The sequence below is a fragment of the Staurois parvus genome, unplaced genomic scaffold, assembly GCF_062004578.1.
Source record: "Staurois parvus isolate SC_StPar_1 unplaced genomic scaffold, SC_StPar_1.0 ptg000287l, whole genome shotgun sequence".
Classification (NCBI taxonomy): Eukaryota; Metazoa; Chordata; class Amphibia; order Anura; family Ranidae; genus Staurois; species Staurois parvus.
The window spans coordinates 409997-430680 of NW_028318083.1; positions in this window are offsets into that span (position 1 = coordinate 409997).

Consider the following 20684-nt stretch of genomic DNA (forward strand, 5'->3'; position numbering starts at 1 on the left):
GTTGGTTGTTCTGCCTATGGTCCCATGCAACTTCCCTTGTACATAGCTACGTTCTAGCTTGGAATCAGCAGTGATGTAATGTACATGGGATTCTTCTTCTAGTCACGCCTAGAGCAATACATGTTCACAGTGCCGAAGAGGTACAGTTGCAAGAAAAAGTATGTGAACCCCTTGGGATTACATGGAGTTTTGCATGAATTGGGCATAAAATGTGCTCTGAACGTCATCTAAGTGACAACAATAGAAGAACACGGTCTGCTGAACATAATGCTACACAAACATTAGATGTTGCCATGGTTTAATTGCACATAACATGTAAACATTCACAGTGCAGGGAGGAAAAAGTATGTGAACCTTTGGACTTAATAACTGGTTGACCCTCCTTTGGCAGCAATAACCTCAACCAAACGTTTCCTGTAGTTGCAGATCAGACCTGCACAACAATCTGGAGTCATTTTGGACCACTCCTCTTCACAAAACTGTTTCAGTGTAGCAATATTCTTGGGATGTCTGGTGTGAATCGCTCTCTTAAGGTCATGCCACAGCATTTCAATTGGGTTGAGGTCAGGACTCTGACAGGGCCACTCCAGAAGGCGCATTCTGTGCTGTTGCAGCCATTGTTTTGTTGAATTACTTGTATGCTTTGGGTCATTGTCCTGTTGCATCACCCATCCTCTGCGGAGCTTCAGTTGGCAGACAGATGGTCGTACGTTTTCCTGCAAAATTTCTTGATAAACTCTGGAATTCATTTTCCCATCAATGACAACAATCCGTCCAGGCCCTGAGGCAGCAAAGCAGCCCCAAACCATGATGCTCCCTCCGCCATGTCTTACAGTGGGGATGAGGTTTTGATGTTGGTGTGCTGTGCCTTTTTTTCTCCACACTTAGTGTTGTGTGTTCTTCCCAAACAACTCAATCTTGGTTTTATCTGTCTACAGTATATTTTGCCAGTAGTGCTGTGGAACATCCAGGTGCTCTTTTGCAAACTTCAAATGTGCTGCAATATTCTTTTTGGACAGCAATGGCTTCCTCCGTGGTGTCCTCCCATGTACTCCATTCTTGTTTAATGTTTTCCTTATTGTAGATGTGTCAACAAAAATGTTAGCATGTGCCAGAGATTTCTGTAGGTCTTTAGCTGACACTCTGGGATTCTTCTTTACCTCATGCAGCATTCTGCGCTGTGCTCTTGCAGTCATTTTTACAGGACGACCACGCCTAGGGAGAGTAGCAACAGTGCTAAACTTTCTCCATTTGTAGACAGTCTGTCTTACCGTGGACACATGAACATCAAGGCTTTTGGAGATACTTTTGTAACCCTTTCCAGCTTCATGCAAGTCAACAACTCTTGATCGTAGGTCTTCTGAGAGCTCTTTTCTGCGAGGCATGGTTCATATCAGACAGTGCTTCTTGAAAACAGTAAACCCAAAACAGGTGTGTGTTTTTTAAGGGCAGGACAGCTGTCAGCAACACATCCAATATCATCACACTGATTGGAGTCAAGGTTGGCTCACTCCTGGCTCCAATTAGCTCTGGGAGAAGATATTAAGCTAGGGCCTCACATACTTTTTCCTCCCTGCACTGTGAATGTTTACATGTTATATGCAATTAAAACATGGCAACATCTAATGTTTGTGTAGTATTATGTTCAGCAGACAGTGTTCTTCTATTGTTGTGACTTAGATGACGTTCAGAGCACATTTTATGCCCAATTCATGCAAAACTCCACATAATCCCAAGGGGTTCACATACTTTTTCTTGTAACTGTATCTATCTTTATTAGAAGGTTAACCTACAGGAGTTGGACAAAAATATGGAAACACTACATGATTTGCAGGTGTGAAAGTCACAACATGTTTCACGCTGAAAGTGATGTAACATTCTGTTGCTTCCGCTGTCTGATGAGACACTTAGCTAACAGGTGGGAAGCCTCACTTTTGTCATTCAATGCGTGCGCTGCTACTAATACGGAGTCGTGTCAGAACTTACTGAGCTTCAAAGAGGTCACATTTTTGGTACCCGCTTAGCTGGTGCCAATTTATTTGCCGTGTTGCGAGGTGGGGTATCAAAGGTTATGATGGCTTATACAGTTTCCGAAAAAATGTCATAAGCATATAAGCACGGTCGACTTGGTCAACTGACCGGAAGAGACAAAAGGACATTGCGCAGACGTGTGACCCGGAATAAGAAAACAACTGCTGCAAAAGTGACTGCAGAGCTCAATCTCAGTCTTCACAGAACTGAGATTGAGCTCTGCAGTCACTTATGCAGTAGTTGTTTTCTTATGCTGGGTCACAGTCCTGCACAATGTCCTTTTGTCTCTTTTGATCAGTTGACCATATAGACCATGCTTTTGCTTATCAGACACTGTTTTCCCAGAAACTGTATATGTCGTCATAACCTTTGATACCCCGCCTCGCGACATGGTAAATAAATTGGCAACTTCACCAACAGAGGCACCAGCTAAGAGGGCACCAACAATTTGCCCTCTGAAGCTCAGTAAGCTCTGGCAAGACTCCGTATTACTAGCAGCGCACGCATTGAATGATGACAATGAGGCTTCCCACCTGTTAGCTAGGTCTCATCACATAGCGGAAGCAAAAGGATGTTACATCACTTTCACTTTCAATGCAAAACATGTCGTCACTTTCACACCTGCAAATCATGTAGTGTATCCATTTTTTTGTTCAGCCCCTTTGTACTGTATATGGTAATACTTTACTCCTTGCTCCAGCAAACTTCCTCCAAGCTATGCACCTCGTCCCCCAAAGCTTCTTCTCTACTGTGCTTTGGATAGAGTAGGGAGGGTTTCTTGCTCCCACTGTGTCCCCCCTAGGTTGATTCAATTTCTCAATTGTCCATTGTGATGTAAAATCTGAAATTTTACCGATGTCCTCAGAACAAGATAGGAGGGGAAAGGGGAAATCCACCAATGAGGAAACCTGGTCCAGTGAAAGCTGTCAAAGAGGGGAATTCCTCTGTTTTCAGATCATTGTTTCACTTCCTGTTATGTATATGGGACAGGAAGGAAAGAGAAATCTCCCCATGGGACACAGACAATAAAAAAATTATAATTTAAACATCCTCTACTATATGTAAAACAAAAATACAGGTTTTGGCTATACTAAAATGTATTGAAACCCAGATTTCAGTCCTTAGATGTAGTGGCTGCATTATTTTCTGCAATATAATACCTTTTTGTTTTTGGGTTTTAATATCCTTTAATAGCTACTAAAACCCCAAAACAAAAATGTAATATTTGTAGCTTATCGGTCCTTGAATGTAGTGGCTGCATAAATTTCTGCATTAAGCTGCAATATATAACAAGATTTTGTGTTTTAGTTTAGATATTATTCAATACTTCTGTCAGCAAAGAGAAATTCCAGGCACCAAGAATAATAATGGAAATATAGAGGAGCTATGGCAAAAAAGGCCAAGTGGTTTATCTGCCTGCTATTTTAATTGAAAATTAGAAAACACATTTTTTTATTCAAATGCATAAATTGCTAATGCTACCCAGCAGGGGCGGACTGACAACTCATGGGGCCCCCGGGCAATAGGGGATTATGGGGCCCCTGTGTCCTTGCCCAAACTCAAAAAAGCCTACGAAAAAGGTACCAGGGGCATCTCATGGGGCCCCCTACTGACCCCGGGCCCTCGGGCAGTGCCCGAGTTTCCAAATGGTCAGTTCGCCCCTGCTACCCAGGAAACATTGTAGCTGTGCTAAAGTTAGAAGGTCTAAAATACGTCTTTGTTATCTTTTTATGTGGTGATTGTGCTGGAACATGAATAAAATATTCTAAGATTAGTCAGTATTTGGTAGATACATGAAATTTCCAGCTGCTCACATGGAAGGAAACGTTCTAAAAAAGTTTTTGAGGTTCTTTTCAACTTATATTTGTTAAAATATAATGAAATGGACAAGTGCAATTTGGTGGATTAGGACAACCCCTTCTTCAGGGTGTATTACAGACAGTTGGCAGCAATCCATGTCATTTTATTTGAAATATTCCTCCTTTCAATATACCAGTATTCATTTATTTGTGACAAGATGGAGCAGGATCTTGTCAGCCCCTCTGGGTGATACGGTAGCCTCCTGCTTGTCATTTTGTTCTGTCAATCTACCTTCCTTAGATTGTTCAGTAGAAAGAAAGTGTGAGCATGTAATGCATAGTTATTTTTTTTTGGATGATAGCTGAGAGCAGAAATATTGGAAGAAGGGCAGAGTTATAGCTAGCCTGAATGACCACATTGGGAGATGTTCCCTCCACTTGTGTTCTAGTGCCACCTGTAAAATTGTGGCATTCCCATCCATAGCTATCCCAGTGGCAAGGGTTGCCAAGACAAGTAGAGAGGACAAATCTTCTCACTGGGGACAGAAACAGCAATAAAAACCAAAGAATAGGTCCACATAGAATCCTTAGCTCAGCCCAATGGATTAGGTTTGGCCACTCTACCACAAAAACTGGTTCTCCTGTTTGAGCAGTCTATGCATAACTAAGGAGCATCAAACAAACGTTTGTGAGTTCAAAAGAGTCTAAAAGCATTTATTTGATTCCACAAATGACCAATAAGGAAGAAAGCAGCCAAGTCGTTTTTTTTTTACACCCCCCCCCCCCCATGTCTAATGGGTCAGAGTAAAGATCCTGGAAACATCAATAACAGCAAAGATATTCAGAATGTAAAAACACTGTGTTGGCAGAGAGAGGTAGATGCTATAAAAACCTATCTGGGGTTTTAATTCTTCCCCATCTAAAAAAAAAAAAGGTTCTGGCTAAAGATACCCTTTAATATGGACATACATAGCATAGAGGAAACTTTTTTGCCACCAGTCTTACCAGTACATAATATATTGTATAACAGGCATACAGAGACACATATACATTTTTAAAATGAAATTGTTACTAAACCAACAACAGTAAAATCAGTCTGTATATGCAGTAAAGAATGCTTGTTATACTCAATGTGGAACCTAAGTGGTTAATCCTTCACATTGTGTAAAAAGACTGTTTGATCCTGTCTTCTCTGATCCTCCCCTTCTTCTACTGTCCACAATCCATCTGCTGATAGAACAGAGTCTTGGGGGTAAGCTGAACATGCTCCGTTTGGTGTGTATTGCTGGAAAGTTTTTTTTTTCTCCTTGGGAGAGTGCATGTGATCAGCACAGGGCCAATCAGAGCTGTCCAGACAGAGGGTCCAGGGTTATGCAGCCTCATAGAAGAATGAAAACTCCTCCGACAAGCTTTAACCAGTGCTGTGCTGGAAACTGATGGAAGTCACAAGACTGTTGTAACTACTGAAGAGAAAAGGTATTTAGCAGTTTATATTTACTAAAATAATTGCATTTCCATGTTCTGTGTACTGTGGGACACCAGATATAGTGAATGAAGAGTCCTGGGTTTAGTAACACTTTAATACATTTGTATTGAGGAATGTAGATAATAGAAAAGAACATATCCTTAAATTTGTGAGCATGTAACATATATAAAATAGTATTGGGGATCAAACAGTAAAATCTGAAAAGAAAATAGCTAATGTTTGAATGCTGGGTGAGAAACGGCTGAGGGGCAGCGGTATGTGATATATCCCATTCCACGCAGAGTATTAGCTGCCCCATACACTATAACATATACACTTTTATATTTCCTCAACAGTGGCCAGAGGTCAGTCCTTTTGGTGTAAGCAGTTTTATGCAGGTCTGTAACACCTTGTCATATAAATGGGTTGTGCCCATCTGGTGTCAATGATTCTGCAGGGTTTTTTTTATCACTTTGCACAACACAAATAGAGATGCATAGCAGATGTTGCCTTCCCACATCCAGACAATTTACAGTGAATCATTTTACTTTTCTGTAAAATTTTAGTGTTCCCCTAGCACAAGTTTACCTGCAATTACACACAGCAGAGTGATCTGATGTACTCAAACAATTCTTGCATGAAAAACAAAAGCTCTGGGCAGATAAAATGTGTCACATGTATATGTTGTAGATCTCTTTATTCAAGTTTGGCAGGTTTAACTCCAAAAGCCCTTTCCGATTGCTTTTAGCCACAACTTCACTCCTGCCCACATAATGTATATTTGTAACTACTTGTTAACTTAAAGAGTAACTCAGGTGATACACAAAGATGGAACAAACCCCCCTACATAAGTTGTATTTGTTTATCTGCAGCCTTTCTTCTCTACAGCCAAAGTCCAGAATTGATACAGAGCTTTCAGAAAGAAGGGGGTGGAGAGCTGAAGTTACACTCTGCAGACCTCAGTAAGGAGAGCTCTGAGAGCTGATTGGAGGGAAGGCACCCCCCCTTCACACAGTACACAGGAATAGAGCAGAGACTGTCAATCATGAGCTGTGTGTTGCAGCTCCCTCTGCTGTCACCTTTTTTCTCTGATGTCAAGAAAGGGAGGATGGTGGAGGCTCTGGAGAAGTCCTGGAGATGAGCATGGGAGGAGAAAACAAGGGAGCTAGAGAGCAGGAGGTCATGGGAGGAGTGGAGAGGATGGTTTAGGTGATATTTGGAGACAAGATTGGTGATGTAATTTGGGGCAGAGTTATAAATGGCTTATTGTTAATGTTTTTAATTTTATTCGTTGGGCAATGGAAAGCCAGTGGAGGTATTGGCAGAGAGGGGTGGCAGATATGGAAGGGTTAGTAAGGTGGATGAGTCTGGCAGCAGCATTCATGATAGACTGAAGAGGGGATAGCCTGCAATGTGGTGGGCCAATGAGGAGGGAGTTACAAGACAAGAGATAACCATGGAGTGAATAAGTTGCTTAGTAGTATCTGAGGTTAAGAACGGGCATATCTTGGAGATGTTGCGGAGGTGAAGTCTACAAGATTTGGACAGTGATTGGATCTGGGGCTGGAAGGACAGATGGGAGTCTAGGATTACAACTAGTTCCCTGACATGAGGGGAGGGATTGATGATTGTATTATTGATCTTGTTGGAGAAGTCAGGGAAGGGGGCATGGGATGGGGGGAATACTAAGAGCTCAGTTTTAGAAAGATTGAGTTTGAGGAAGTGGAGTGACATACATGCCGATATGTCACTTAGTAGGTTAGTAATGCGAGAGGAGACTGAAGGGGTGAGGTGAGGGGTAGAAAGATAGATTTGTGTGTCATCAGCATAGAGATGGTACTTAAAGCCATGGGAGTTTAATCAAGTGACCAAGGGAGGATGTGTAGATGGAGAAGAGAAGGGGTCCAAGGACAGAAACGTTAGGGACCCCTACAGAAAGAGGAAGTAGAGAGGAGGAGACAGAGTTATAACGCTGAAGGAGCGCTGCAATAGGTAGGAAGAGAACCATATCATAATAGATAGCAGAGGAACAAGGCAACAGACAGAAATTACACTTAGTGTTCTGAATTGAGATAAGCACACATTACACAGGGATATGCCTTATTCATATTTCACGTCAGAGGTTTACAACCGCTTTAACCACTTGCTGACTGCACTATCACCGGTCATCCAGTTCTGGGAGGGCGTCTATCGATGTTCTACCAGAACCCCGCGCCCTGCTGCGGCACGCACACGGAGCTCTCTGTGATCGATGTGTCCTTCGGACACAGCTGACCACAGATCATGGCAAAGGGCCAATCACAGCAGCCCTTTATCACGTGATCAGCTGTGTCCACTGACACAGCTAATCATGACGTAAACACAGTTGCCGGTTAGCGGAAGTAATTTCCTTACACTGTCACAGCGTGAGAAGAGGAGAGCCGGTGTCTGGCAAATGTGAAAAGGGACATCAGGCCCTGATTTTTAGTGCTGCCCCAACAGTGTCCATCAGTGCTGCTTATCACTGTCCATCAGTGCTGCTAATCAGTGGCCATCAGTTCTGCCAGTCAGTACCACCTATCAGTACCTCCTACAGTGTCCATCAGTGCTGCTAATCAGTGTCCATCAGTGCTGCCAGTCAGTAGCCATAAGTGCTGCCAGTCAGTGCCCATCAGTGCTGTCAGTCAGTAGCCATAAGTGCTGCCAGTCAGTGCCCATCAGTGCTGCCAGTCAGAGCCACCTATCAGTACATCCTACAGTGTCTATCAGTGCTGCTAATCAGTGTCCATCAGTGCTGCCAGTCAGTGGCCATTAGTGCTGCCAGTCAGTGCCCATCAGTGCTGCCAGTCAGTGCCTCCTATTAGTGCCTCCTATAAGTGCTGCCTATCAGTGCCTTTCAGTGCTGCCTATTAGTGCCCATCAGTGCCATCAATCAGTGTCCATCACTGCCGCATATCAGTGCAACCTCATCAGCGCCTCCTCATCAGTACCCACCTGTGCTGCCTATCAGTGTTCATCAGTGCTGCATATCAGTGTCCATCAGTGCAGCCTCACCTGCGCACATCAGTGAAGGAAAATAATTATCTGTTTGCAAAATGTTATAACAAAAACTAAGAAAAACGTTTATTTTTCATTTGTTTGGCAAAAAATTAAAAAGTTAGGGGTGATTAAATACCATCAAAAGAAGCCTCTAGTTGTGTGAAAAAGTGCTAAAAATTTCATATCTGTACAGTGTTGCATGATCGCGCAATTGTCATTCAATGTGTGACAGCGCTGAAAGCTGAAAATTGGCCTGGGCAGGAAGGGGGTAAAAGTGCACCGTAGGCATGTAGTTAAGTGCTATCAGTAGACCACGTGTTCAGGAAAGCATGTAACAATATTTGTAAAAGTTTTGATTTTGTCCATAGTTCCACTTTATCACAGGTACTTTGGCTGCAAGTTGGCCCCTGAAACCACAGCTGGTGCCCTCTGAAACCACATTCATCCAGCTATTAAAGCCACCAGCAGGTACAGAGTAAAGAAGGAAGAAGATCTGTGACAATACCAAAGTGTCAGTAAGAATTCTAGTTAAAATACATGTTAGCCTAAACTGTTTCTAATTTGCTCCCTTTGCCTGTTCAATATATACTTAAAAGCATTTTGTTATATAATAAAAAATTTACCTGTTGACACTGACATAAATCCTCTGCTGCCCTATGTCCTGTAGACCTGCAGTCGTATAAGCCCTGCCCAGGTGACCTATGTGAACTACAGAACACTCCTCTTATAGGAGAGGATGAGGTGTTCTGTAGACTTAACATACTTCCTGTCCGGTAGTCCTAACAAATTTCCTGTCCTCGGGTGACAACGCTGCTCCTCCACAATGCAGTGAGGGAGTGTTGTCATCCTAGGACAGGAAGTGTGTTATTGGCAGAATCACCAGCTGAAAATCCTGATTAAAGAAAACTAATGCAGCCACCACATCTAACAACTGGTAAAATGGATTATCTTTATTTTTTGATCTTGGCTTTAGATACAGTTTCAATTGTTATTATCCGATTTCAATGCTGTGGGGAAATAATGACTCTTCTTTGTACAGATAAACACCAATATACAGAGGTACTTCTGGTACTCTGTGTAATAAAAGAATGGAACTTTCCATCCAATTTTGTAGTCATTTGTTTAGTTTCTATAAGAGCATTTCTTAATTATGATTGTTTTATTGCTTTAGCCCTGGTTCACACTGATGCGGTGCGGAATTCTCAGTGTTTTAAGTGAGAATTACGCACCGCATCAGAATCGCATCCCGTTCATGCGAACTGCTGCTGATGTGTATGTTAAGTTAACAACCCCCCAAAGTGGTCCGCAAAATGCGGTGCGATGTGCAGAATCGGATCACATAGGTGTGAATACCCATGCAATGCAATTCTAGTGCGGACCAAAAAAAAGGGGTCCTGCATGTTTTTGGTGTGGCTGTATGGCTCCAATCGCACCGCACACAAATCACATGCGATTTGCACAGGAATGTGGTGCGTTTCCTGTGCGAATCACATGCGATATAGCGCACCGCATATGTGAACCCAGGCTTACAGTTGAAATGTCCTTTTCTACCCCACGCCATATTGTGTATACTCAGGAGGGCCCTCTTCTGTCGGTTCTACTCACATATTCTTCCTTTTTTTGTTGTATGCGCTGGGTGACTGGCTGGTTTTCTTATGAGGGTAAGTGATCTTGGCTAGTATAATGCATATTTACCTTGCACACATCACATAAATCCACTTTGAAGATTTAGGTTTTATATGTGTTCTTTGTGTCCTCATAGGTCATCTAGGTTCTGACATCTCCAATCTCATTCTTCTGACCCTGATATCTCTGAGGTTATCTGCATTGTGGGAACATCATGTGCTGGCTGGTTGGCTGCATATTTCTGATTTTTTTTTATATTTTCTTACTCTGGGTAAGCATACCATGGGCCACTGTGCATATTTGTTTGTACATTTTTTTTGTGCTTATTTAAGCATATTATTAGTGCCTACACCCCTTTGTGTCTAGCCGTCCCCCCAGACTGGGGGCATTAGCTTTCAGCTTTGGGGTTTTTTTTTATTTTATAATTGTTTTTTTCTCTCTCCCCCCTTTCCTCATATTGTTATCTCATGATGATCTAATACAGTGGTTCTCAACCTGTGGGTCGCGACCCCTTTGGGGGTTGAACGACCCTTTCACAGGGGTCCTCTAAGACCATCAGAAAACACATATTTCCGATGTGTAAAGAGCAGCTACTGTGTAGAAAGCAGCTGCTGTGTTGAAAGCAGCTACTCTGTTAAAAGCAGCTACTGTGTTGAAAGCAGCAGTATTGGAGGTAAAACGACACTCATGAATTATAATTACTGGGTAAATAATTTTATGGTTGGGGGTCACCACAACATGAGGAACGTATTAAAGGGTCACGGCATTAGGAAGGTTGAGAACCACTGATCTAATACATGGAAAACACTGGTGTTATGATATAGATTGTTTGTTATCTTTTGTATTTTGTGTATGTACTAATTTACTGATTGTATTGTTTATCAGCTACAATGTTATAAATTGTGCAAAATGAAGTGGATCCTAAGTAGCTTTCTCTCGACGAAATGCGTTGATCCATCTGCTCTTCATTTTTCTCAATTTTAAAGCACATGTATCTGTTAATTGTACTGTAGCTGGTATTGCATGTTTTTTACACAATGGAATATAAAAGAAAAACTTTTTAATCTGTGTAATATTTATATTGTTGTTTTGCTATGCATGAGAGCACCTTTAAAATCCCCATTTTTCCATGGCATCTTTTTTTTTTTGGGGGGGGGGGCGGTTGTTATGGAAATGATCCTTTGCATACAATTTTTTTAGTTGAGCATTTCTTCATAATGTTAGGTACTCTGTGTTTTGTGAATCTTTTCAAAGCAGGTCTTCACCCTCAATTTGAGGATCTCCACTCTTCCTTCCGTCCACTGTGCAAATAGTTTGTTTTTTTTACCTTTTTTTTTTTTCTTACAAAAAAATCTCTGGCATGCCCTTCATTCATGTCACCTGCCTAGGTGAATGAAATGCACTTTGCCTGTTGTGAATATCATGTATGTGATGCACAAATCCTTGGAAAGGAGAAAGGAGGAAGGGGGTAGACCTAGTGGTTCGTCATTGGGAGAGCCATCGGCTGAACCTGGAAGAGCCATCGGCTGAACCTGGAAGAGCCAACAGCTTCCTGATGGTGTCACGTAAGAACATGTAGGCGCTGAACCCAGTGGGTGGCAGAAGAGGAGAGGCTCTCAGCAGGACAATGGTGAATCCCCTAGGTGGGTGAATATCTTAACTGTGCAGGACCTGCAATCATATAAGCAGGGGTTAGGGTGAAGATGTGCTTTAAGCAGGGGCGGACTGACAACTCATGGGGCCCCCAGGCAATAGAGGATCATGGGGCCCCTGTGTCCTTGCCCAAACTCAAAAAAGCCTATGAAAAAGGAACCAGGGGTATCTAATGGGGCCCCCTACTGACCCCGGGCCCTCGGGCAGTGCCCGAGTTTCCAAATGGTCAGTCCGCCCCTGGCTTTAAGATGTTATCCACCAACATCATTCGGACTTCAAATTGACATTTCATATTGTACATAAATATATTTTAAAAAGGCACCGCACAGTAAAGTGCTTAGCTGAATCTGTACTTAGACATAGTATAGCTGTACCTCTAAGCCCTAGTATTAACATGTCTTAAATGATCTTGATTAGGAACAAAAAGAGTCAGATTTAAATGACTGAGCCGTTACCGCTTGTGACAGATCAAATGTAAAAATCACATTAATCTCAGAAAAGTTATTGGAGCTTGATTCTAATCTAGTTTTGTAATTCTATCATTTAATGGCTGCAAACAAATTACTACCAGAAGAGCACATTTTGTGGCATTGTTCATCAGATTGGGAAGAAAAGGACACTTACAAACATTGCACTGAAGTGGGAAATCACTGTGCCGTTATGATAGCTCAAAGGCAAACGACAAGGGAGAAGCTTTGAAGCATAACATACGTAACTAGGGAATAAGAACGCTTCCACCTGGATATGTGTAAAGTAATCATCAGAAGCCCTCTGTTTGATTACATCTACGCTCAGATACTCGCTGGATTCGTTTAGGAGAACGATACTCTTGACACTGTTGTATTGCTATTAAATATTATTATCCCCGTTCTGAATTGCGCATCGTGTGCATCACATGCCATGTGAAACCGCAAATGTTGATTGTTTTAGAGGCAGCGTAAATACATATGTATTGTTTATGTTCGTACTGGGATTCATCGATCGTGCCTTTAACCCGTTCTGTTCTATTAACGCTCATCTCTAGTTTTGCTTAATGCCAAGCACTAGGGATAATGTGTATTCTGCATGTAGACAATTTCACACTCCCATAATTCACTGATGAAATGTTCCACTGAGGCAAAATTTTCAGCAGTAAGTTCTATTCAATTTGTAAGGGACAGACCGTTATAAATGCTCAGAGCTCTATCAAGGGCATTTTCCCCCTTAATGAGCAGCTCGGAAAGAGACATTGTTCAAGAGCAAAGGTTCAGCCTGAAACCAGCCACAAATCACATTTCACATTTCATTTATCAGGACCAGAGATGACAGGATATCATCTGATCCCCAGGGAGCTATATTCATTAAAAAGAAATCTTAAGTAATTACAACAATTAATTGACTTGAAACAGATTCCGATGGGGAAGGTTTACATAATTCATTTGCCAGGCAAAACAAGCTCGGAAATATATTCCCGTGTACTCTCTAGTAAGGTGTTTAATTACAGTCACATTTTGCAGTACGTCAGTGTGCTGTAAATAGGAGGAGAACACAGACCTAATAATCTAAGATAAAACAGACGAAGAACACTTTTAAAGAGACCTATGGATTGACATTAATCCATATAGTATGCAGGGGCGGACTGACTATTTGGAAACTCGGGCACTGCCCCGAGGGTCCGGGGTCAGTAGGGGGCCCCATGAGATACCCCTGGTACCTTTTCATAGGCTTTTTTGAGTTTGGGCAAGGACACAGGGGCCCCATGATCCCCTATTGCCCGGGGGCCCCATGAGTTGTCAGTCCGCCCCTGATAGTATGATTAACATTTTTCACATTTAAAGGAGTTCTATGGTCACAGCATAAACTTTAATTTTATAACATCAGCATTGTAATAACAATACAAACGACAGTTAGATTTGACAATCCAACATAAGCTTACTTGAAAAATCTCCTTTCATGTTGCGAGTTCTGCCTGTCTACTGCCTGCCTCTTACTTGGATTCCCTGCATGTTTTGCAGCTTCTTCTTTGCTTGCTACTTTCAAATTTAAGGACTACTGTACATACCCTATGGTACTTTGCTGCCTGCAAGCTGTGATTTCTGTACTGACTCCTCCTGAAACTCCTCCTCTCAGCACTTCTGTAGGTCAGAAGGCAGGCTCTGTGAAATGTGTGACACTGCAGTGCCTATCAACAGGGCATATTTCAAGGAAGTAAATGTGTGGAGATCGTCACAAAGTTACATAGTTACATAGTTATTCAGGTTGATAAAAGACATTAAAAGGTGAGTGGGGGAAGGGAGCGCTAAATTCATCTACCTTGCATGGATTAAGGGGTGGACCATTAGCAATGGGGGTTAGTTAAAGGTCCATGTGGAGGTAGTGTCCAAGTCCATCTTTAGTGGGGGGCTTGTAGTAGTGTGGACTTGTCAGAGGAGGCAGTTGGCTGTAAGAGTTTGTAGATACTCCTAGATGCAGGTAGAGAAGAGAGACAGCAGCGCCACTTGAAGTGTAGAAGGTTAAAATCAGGCAGATTTAATGGTAAAATTGCACTCATATAAGTAGGTAACAAGTAGGCATGTCAAGTAATGGAGGTCTGGTGGGAGCCTCAGGTCTTATTGCCGCGCTCTGGATATTTACTGTCGCTCCGGTGGTGTCCAGGGCGCAGGGAGGCTCACAGGGATGGTGTCACTGCACGGACAAGGTTTCCAAGATGGCTATTTCAGCCAATTAAAAAAAAACACACAAATAGAAAACCTCCATATACATTATCCTATACTCATAGTTTATTCAGAAGAAGGCACATTTATACACTTATACCAGCATTCACTTAACACCTAGAAAGCTTTGGCATAGAAAGACTTGTCCTGAATCATCCTGGGACAGCCTGCTTCACTTCATCATCAGTGCTGAAAGGCTGACCACAGAAAGATTTGTCTCTTGTGCAATTTTACGAAAGGTTATGCGTTGATTATCCAAGATCAGGTGTTCCATGCGCTGGATGTTCAGTGGAATGATTGCTGTAGGCTGGGAGCCACCAAGGCTGGGATTATCCACAGGTTTTACACCTTCATTCACAAGAAACACTGTTGTCTGCCATCTTGATTAACGGTCTCTGGACTGGCCAGTGACATGTGCATCGCCAATCAATAATAGACACACTTGCCACTTACTACTGGATGTAGTACCATCACGCTAGCATCCCTTTTTATACCTGTAAAATAACAGTCCTGGTTTGACTTGAACACCCCTTGTATTTGTGGTGTCTTTTGACTCTTAGCACCCCATTGTATTTTCTTGCATCTTGAATTTACTTATGTGTCCTGGCTGCTTTTATTTCTCTTGGACTCACACTTTGCCTGTGCTTTGTGTTTTCTGTATTTCTGCAATACCGCATTGCGCATTCTTTTTCCAACCAGTCCCCTGTATTCCCCTTAATTAACTTTAGGTTGACAAAAGTCTAACCCTATGAAGATATGAAAAAAAAAACAAGTAAGCACATTCGTCTTTAGCTTCTTGTAGGGGCAGCTCTAGGAGTCGATAAGGTATGTTGCATGCACATGTGCCTATTAAGAACATGATGAGAGAAGGAGAGAGCAGAGTGAGCAGGCAAATGATCGTTTGGTAGGTAAAACACCTCCCTTATACTGTATGTAATTCAACTATGTATTTATGTGTTGCATAAAGTTCAGTTTTAAAATTCAACTCCAGTATTTTTTTTAACTGTCATCTGTGTCCCATCATGAATGCTTCTGGTCCAGTAGACACATCAGAAGGTAAGCAGAATTCTGTCCATAGTGAAGGAGAGTCATTCCTAGACAATGATAACTAAAACTAGTGTCTACCTTTGTAAAATTTGGTATTTCCTCTAATTTTCAGTCCCAATGACAATGGTCACTAGGATATATAGAGAGAGTGATTTTTCCATTAAAGGCTCTGACGGAGTTGATATCATTTACCGCTTTTTTCAAGCAAAAAAAAAAAAAATTGGATACACTTTAATTGTTTACATTATTACTAACCTATGTTTTGTTATTGTATCAAAGGAGAAGTTTGGGTCTTGTTTTTTCCCCCATTTATACTTACCTAGGTGCATCTAAGGCTCTAAGTGTGAGAACTCAGTGATCACATGACCACTGATTGATGAGTTCTCAAAGCTGCTCTGAGCTGACAGTGGTGACTGTCAGTCACCACTATTTGCTCTGCCCCCCCCCACTCACTGGAGCGCTGGGTTGTGGAGGGGGAGGGAGCGGCTGGCTCAGGCTCCCAGGGGATCGCTGAGAGGCTGAGCCACGTGCTGCTCCAGAGCTTGGGGTGTATCCCGACTTTAAAGCGGGCTTCAGCCCACTGTCAGCTGAAAACGGGTCACAGGAGTGCAGAATGAACTACACTCCTGTGATCCACAGGAGAAGTACAAAAGAGCTTTGACTGTACTTCTCCTTTAAAAATACAGATTTGTGGATTTGCCACTTAAGGAGTTTCTGATTGCAATGATTCTGTCCTTTCTTAACAACAGTTAAGATAAGACATAAGCCACACAGAAAGTGCATTGTTTGCAATAGGTCAATCTACACTTGGCCACAGGTTGAACGAGAGAAAATTACTTGATTTTCTCATCCACACTAAACAGTGTGGATGGAGGAATCTCTACTGCTACCAGGGGTGGACTGACCATTTGGAAACTCGGGCACTGCCCGAGGGCCCGGGGTCAGTAGGGGGCCCCATGAGATGCCCCTGGTACCTTTTTCATAGGCTTTTTTGAGTTTGGGCAAGGACACAGGGGCCCCATGATCCCCTATTGCCCGGGGGCCCCATGAGTTCTCAGTCCGACCCTGACTGCTACTATTGTAATTAGCAGCTGAAGCACCTGTAGCTGCCTGAATACAATGGTGCTGCCAAACAGTGATTGCATCTGATGTAGTCACTATTAGGACAATAATCTTCCACCTGGCAATATTAAAAATTGACCTTTAAGCTTGCTGGGCCATCCATAGGTTGAATATCAGGCAATTCAGCAGGAATCGGCCTAAATTAGACTGGTCGATAGCCAGCCTTAAACTATGCATTGTGAAAAGAGCAGAGTCTACATTAGAAATAAATATTGCTGCCCCCACATTCACATATAATAAAGTACTGTATATGACAACAAAATCATTAAAAACTTTTCCTGGCCCAACTCATGTCAGCACATAACAGGCTGACTCCTGAATACTCAGGACCACCCCTCCCAGCACAATAAATGGACTATCCTCCTCTCCTTCCCCACTCCAGTGTTCTTTTTTGGTCTGACAAGTGCTTGCTTGTTTTGAGTTATTACCAGGCTGTGATGGATTCCCCCCTACCGCACTTACCATCCTGGATTCAGTCTCTCCTGGGGTTGGAAGACCCAAACACTTGGAGGTAAATCTTCCTGAAGTTGGGTGCCTGGGTGCTGGGGCTTTAGGCATATGTGCATAATCAGAACTCTCTGTTTTTCAGGCATGGGAGCTCCATTTTTGATGGCCGCTATCTCTTTTCGGGAACCAGAGGCCCAGCCTCTGCAGCAGATTCCCAAATACTTACCAAATTTAAAGAAGGAGGAGTCCTTTTTTCTTGTCATGACAGAAGTCAAGGAGCTCACAAAAGTAGAATGGGAAAGACCTGACTGCAGAGCAAACCTACAGAATAGATTTTCCAAGCTTTATACCAAGAGAACCAAGTTTATGGAACACTTCACTGTGTCATTGTCTCTGGAGAACTCAATGACTTTCAAAGATCCTATGGATCGAAGGGTGGATGCATTTTCAATAGTTGCATTAAAATAATATCTGGTGATCCTGACTTGAGAATCTTTGTTCATACACTTCCTGTTGTTGGGGCGACAATGCTCTGTCATTCAGTATATATCGGCAGCACACCATGGGTCATTGAAGTAATGACCAAATGTTTATTATAATATTACTAATAATAATAATAATAAGAAGAAACTTTGGTTTTATACAGCACCTTTAAAGGTAGCTTCTCATCGCTACAAAGCTTTACAAGAAAAACATAAGAAGTACACAGGATAAAACAGGAGAAGGCTCTGTTTCCCATCAAGTGTAGGTGAGTAAGGCGGACACACAGAAGACCAGAATGTAAATAGCGGAGGTTACAGGGAGGAAGTAAGTTGTAAAAGTTCAGACTGATAATGGGGTGCCAAGCCTTGAAGAACCTTATAGGTAAGCAAAATGATCTTAAAGTCTTTGCGAAACCTAACAGGTAGCCTTTGCAAGAACTCCAGAACTGGGGTGATATGGTGACTTGTACCAGACCTAGTGAGGATTCTGGCTGCAGAATTTCTGTACATATTGTAGTCAATTAATAGTAAATTTAGGTTTACTAGTGAGTAGAGCATTGCAGTAATCAAGTTTGGAGAACACAAATGTATGGATCAGCTTTTCAGGTACAGTGTATGGCAGCATAGGATGCAGCTGAGCAATGTATTCTCAAGTTGAAAAAAGATGTTCTGACATTTTGCACATGTGGATCAAAGGTTAAACTAGCATCAAATATCACCCCTAGATTTTTCAGTTTAGACTGAAACTCAAGTACAGTGCCATCGATAGGCTACCAGGACTGGCCTTACATGGGGGTACCAATAAGTATGACTTCAGTCTTGTTAATGGAAGGAAATTGTGGGCCATCCAAGTTTTTATATAACAAATACAATTAGATAGGAGAGTAGCAGCCAAAGTACTGTAGAATCCAGTTTACTGTGGTTTAAAATCTGAATTCGTCAGGATAGAAGTGATAATTATGCCCATGTGACCTAAGCAGTTGGCCAAGTGGAAACATGTAAATGCTAAAAAGTAAGGGTCCCAAGATTGAGCCCTGAGGAACACTGAATTGAAGGGATTGAAGGGACTCAAATAAGTTATTTAAGGTCAGGTGATTATGTAACTGAGATAACTTGAGGATCTTGGCAAGGAATGATAAGTTAGATATGGGGCAAAAGTTAATTAAATTGGCCATGTTGTTTTTTTTGTATCAGATTATTCAGATGATCACATCACAGTGGTAGAGTGCAAAATTTTGGGGTCATGCAGGACCCCTTTTTTCAGGCATGTGATGACATAACACTCTGTCCCTGTTTCCCACTTGTGTTCCTGCATTGTTAGTCTGTCGAAAATACTTTTACTGGAGACTGCAAGTGGCAGTTTCAACACACAGGTATTATCCACTTTTGTCACCATCAGGAAACTTTTAACTAACAAGAAAAAATGCTACTTACTACAATCAGTAGTGTATTTAGGTTTTGTGCTGCCCTAGGCAACACAAGAATAGTCTGCCCCCACTGATACCGACAAACACCACCCCCCTTCCCCCTCCCATGGAGAGAGCCTGACATTGCTGACATTGGCCAACAACACCCTTGCCTGCCCCCCCGGGGAGCCTTCCACTACCCCCCCCCCCGACGATAGAGGAAAACACACTCATCTTCACAGCTCCGGGTATCCCCAGGAACGAAAGTCAGGGTCTACATGCACCATCAAGCAGCCTACAGCCTCTCTTGGATCCCACCCTTCTTTCATCCCTTCTTCTGGGGGTAGGTGCTGCCCCCCTGAAAACTGCCACCCTAAGCAAGTGCCTTGTGGTAAATACACCCCTTACTACAATAAACTCAACCACTATGATCAACATTATTTTATATAGCACATTTCTTATCAATTACAGTAGGTTATTCTGTAAACATACAGTACATAGTTAACAATGTGTAGCACTACCCCCTTAGGGATTGCTGATGAATTTGGGTCCCCCTATAGTTATGCACAGCCAGTCATTTAGCATTCCTTCACACAAGCTCTCATCCATACAGAGAAATCAGTCCTTGAGCATTTGTTTTGTTATTTTATTGAGGGAATTAGAACTTAGATAGGGGTGTATAGGATACCCAATGGAACCGAAATCTGATGACAACTTCCTGAACTATTCACAAGCTTCTCCTTCTCTGATGCAATCTCTGTTGGAGTGCTAGCCAGCAGCTCCTAGTTGTACCAACCCAGACCCTAGATGAACTCCTCTTCACCCGGGAATCTGGAGACTTTTCTGGAGCAGGGGATCTTGCTCCTGTTCCTTCAAATGGGTAACAGTCACTAGCAGAGAGCTAATCTGGTTTTCCACCAGAGTGCTCCTACCTCTGTCCACCCAGGGGGTGTAGATGTACTCACTCAGATCCTTTCCTGTACTGCTTGCTTGGTGGCTGCTGCTACCAGGCCTTTCAGATGGGCTGCTCCTTCCCTGCCATACAGATGGTCCTCTCTCAGGGGGCCAGTGAGTCCTGAGTTTTTATCCTTTTCAGCTCAAGGCTCGCAGGCAGGCCCCACCCCACTAGGCCTCCTGACAGCCTTCTTCCTGCAGCCTCACATATTCCTCCTCCTTCTTCCACCTGACTCCTCACACTTCTTCTACTGAGCAGACTCTTAGACTTTTAAGGGTGTCCCAGCCCATTGCCAAGCCTTCTGTTGGGGATTGGCTGAGGTCTCTCAAAAGTGCAACCAGCCACTTCTCAGATCCTCAGATGTAAGTGCATCAACAATTAGGAATGCATTTGCGATGTATTAGATATGTTGATGCACAGTAATAAAATGAGCCAAGGGGAGCAAATATCACTAAAGGAATGTGAAGAATAAAAAAATCAGGTATATTGAAAGTGTAAGGGCCTTTTCACACGGATGAAACGATTGGGTCTATCTGTCCGTTTTTCAGCCAGCCCCTATCAGACCATCCATTGGGAGATGGATGTAAATGGACATGTGTCTGTTTACACCTGCCTGAATTTGATCACATCATCTAAAATGGACAGGTGGTCCATTTACATCCAATCACCCCATAGAGAACAATGGGATGTGTCTATGTCAGATCTTCAAAATTGGAGTGGACACAGACCTGTCATTCGCTTACTAAGCGGAGATCAGCAGACAGCTGAGCAGGCTGATTGACTTGCCGGAGTCCGCCAGTGTAAAAGGGGCCTAAGGAAGAAGCAGTGTTTCAATTATGTACAAATTGGATGAGAATGGAGAGTGACTAAGGTTACAGATTGTAACATCAGCATAAATGAGTATACCCCTTTTGAAAAGTAATATTTTAATCAATATCTT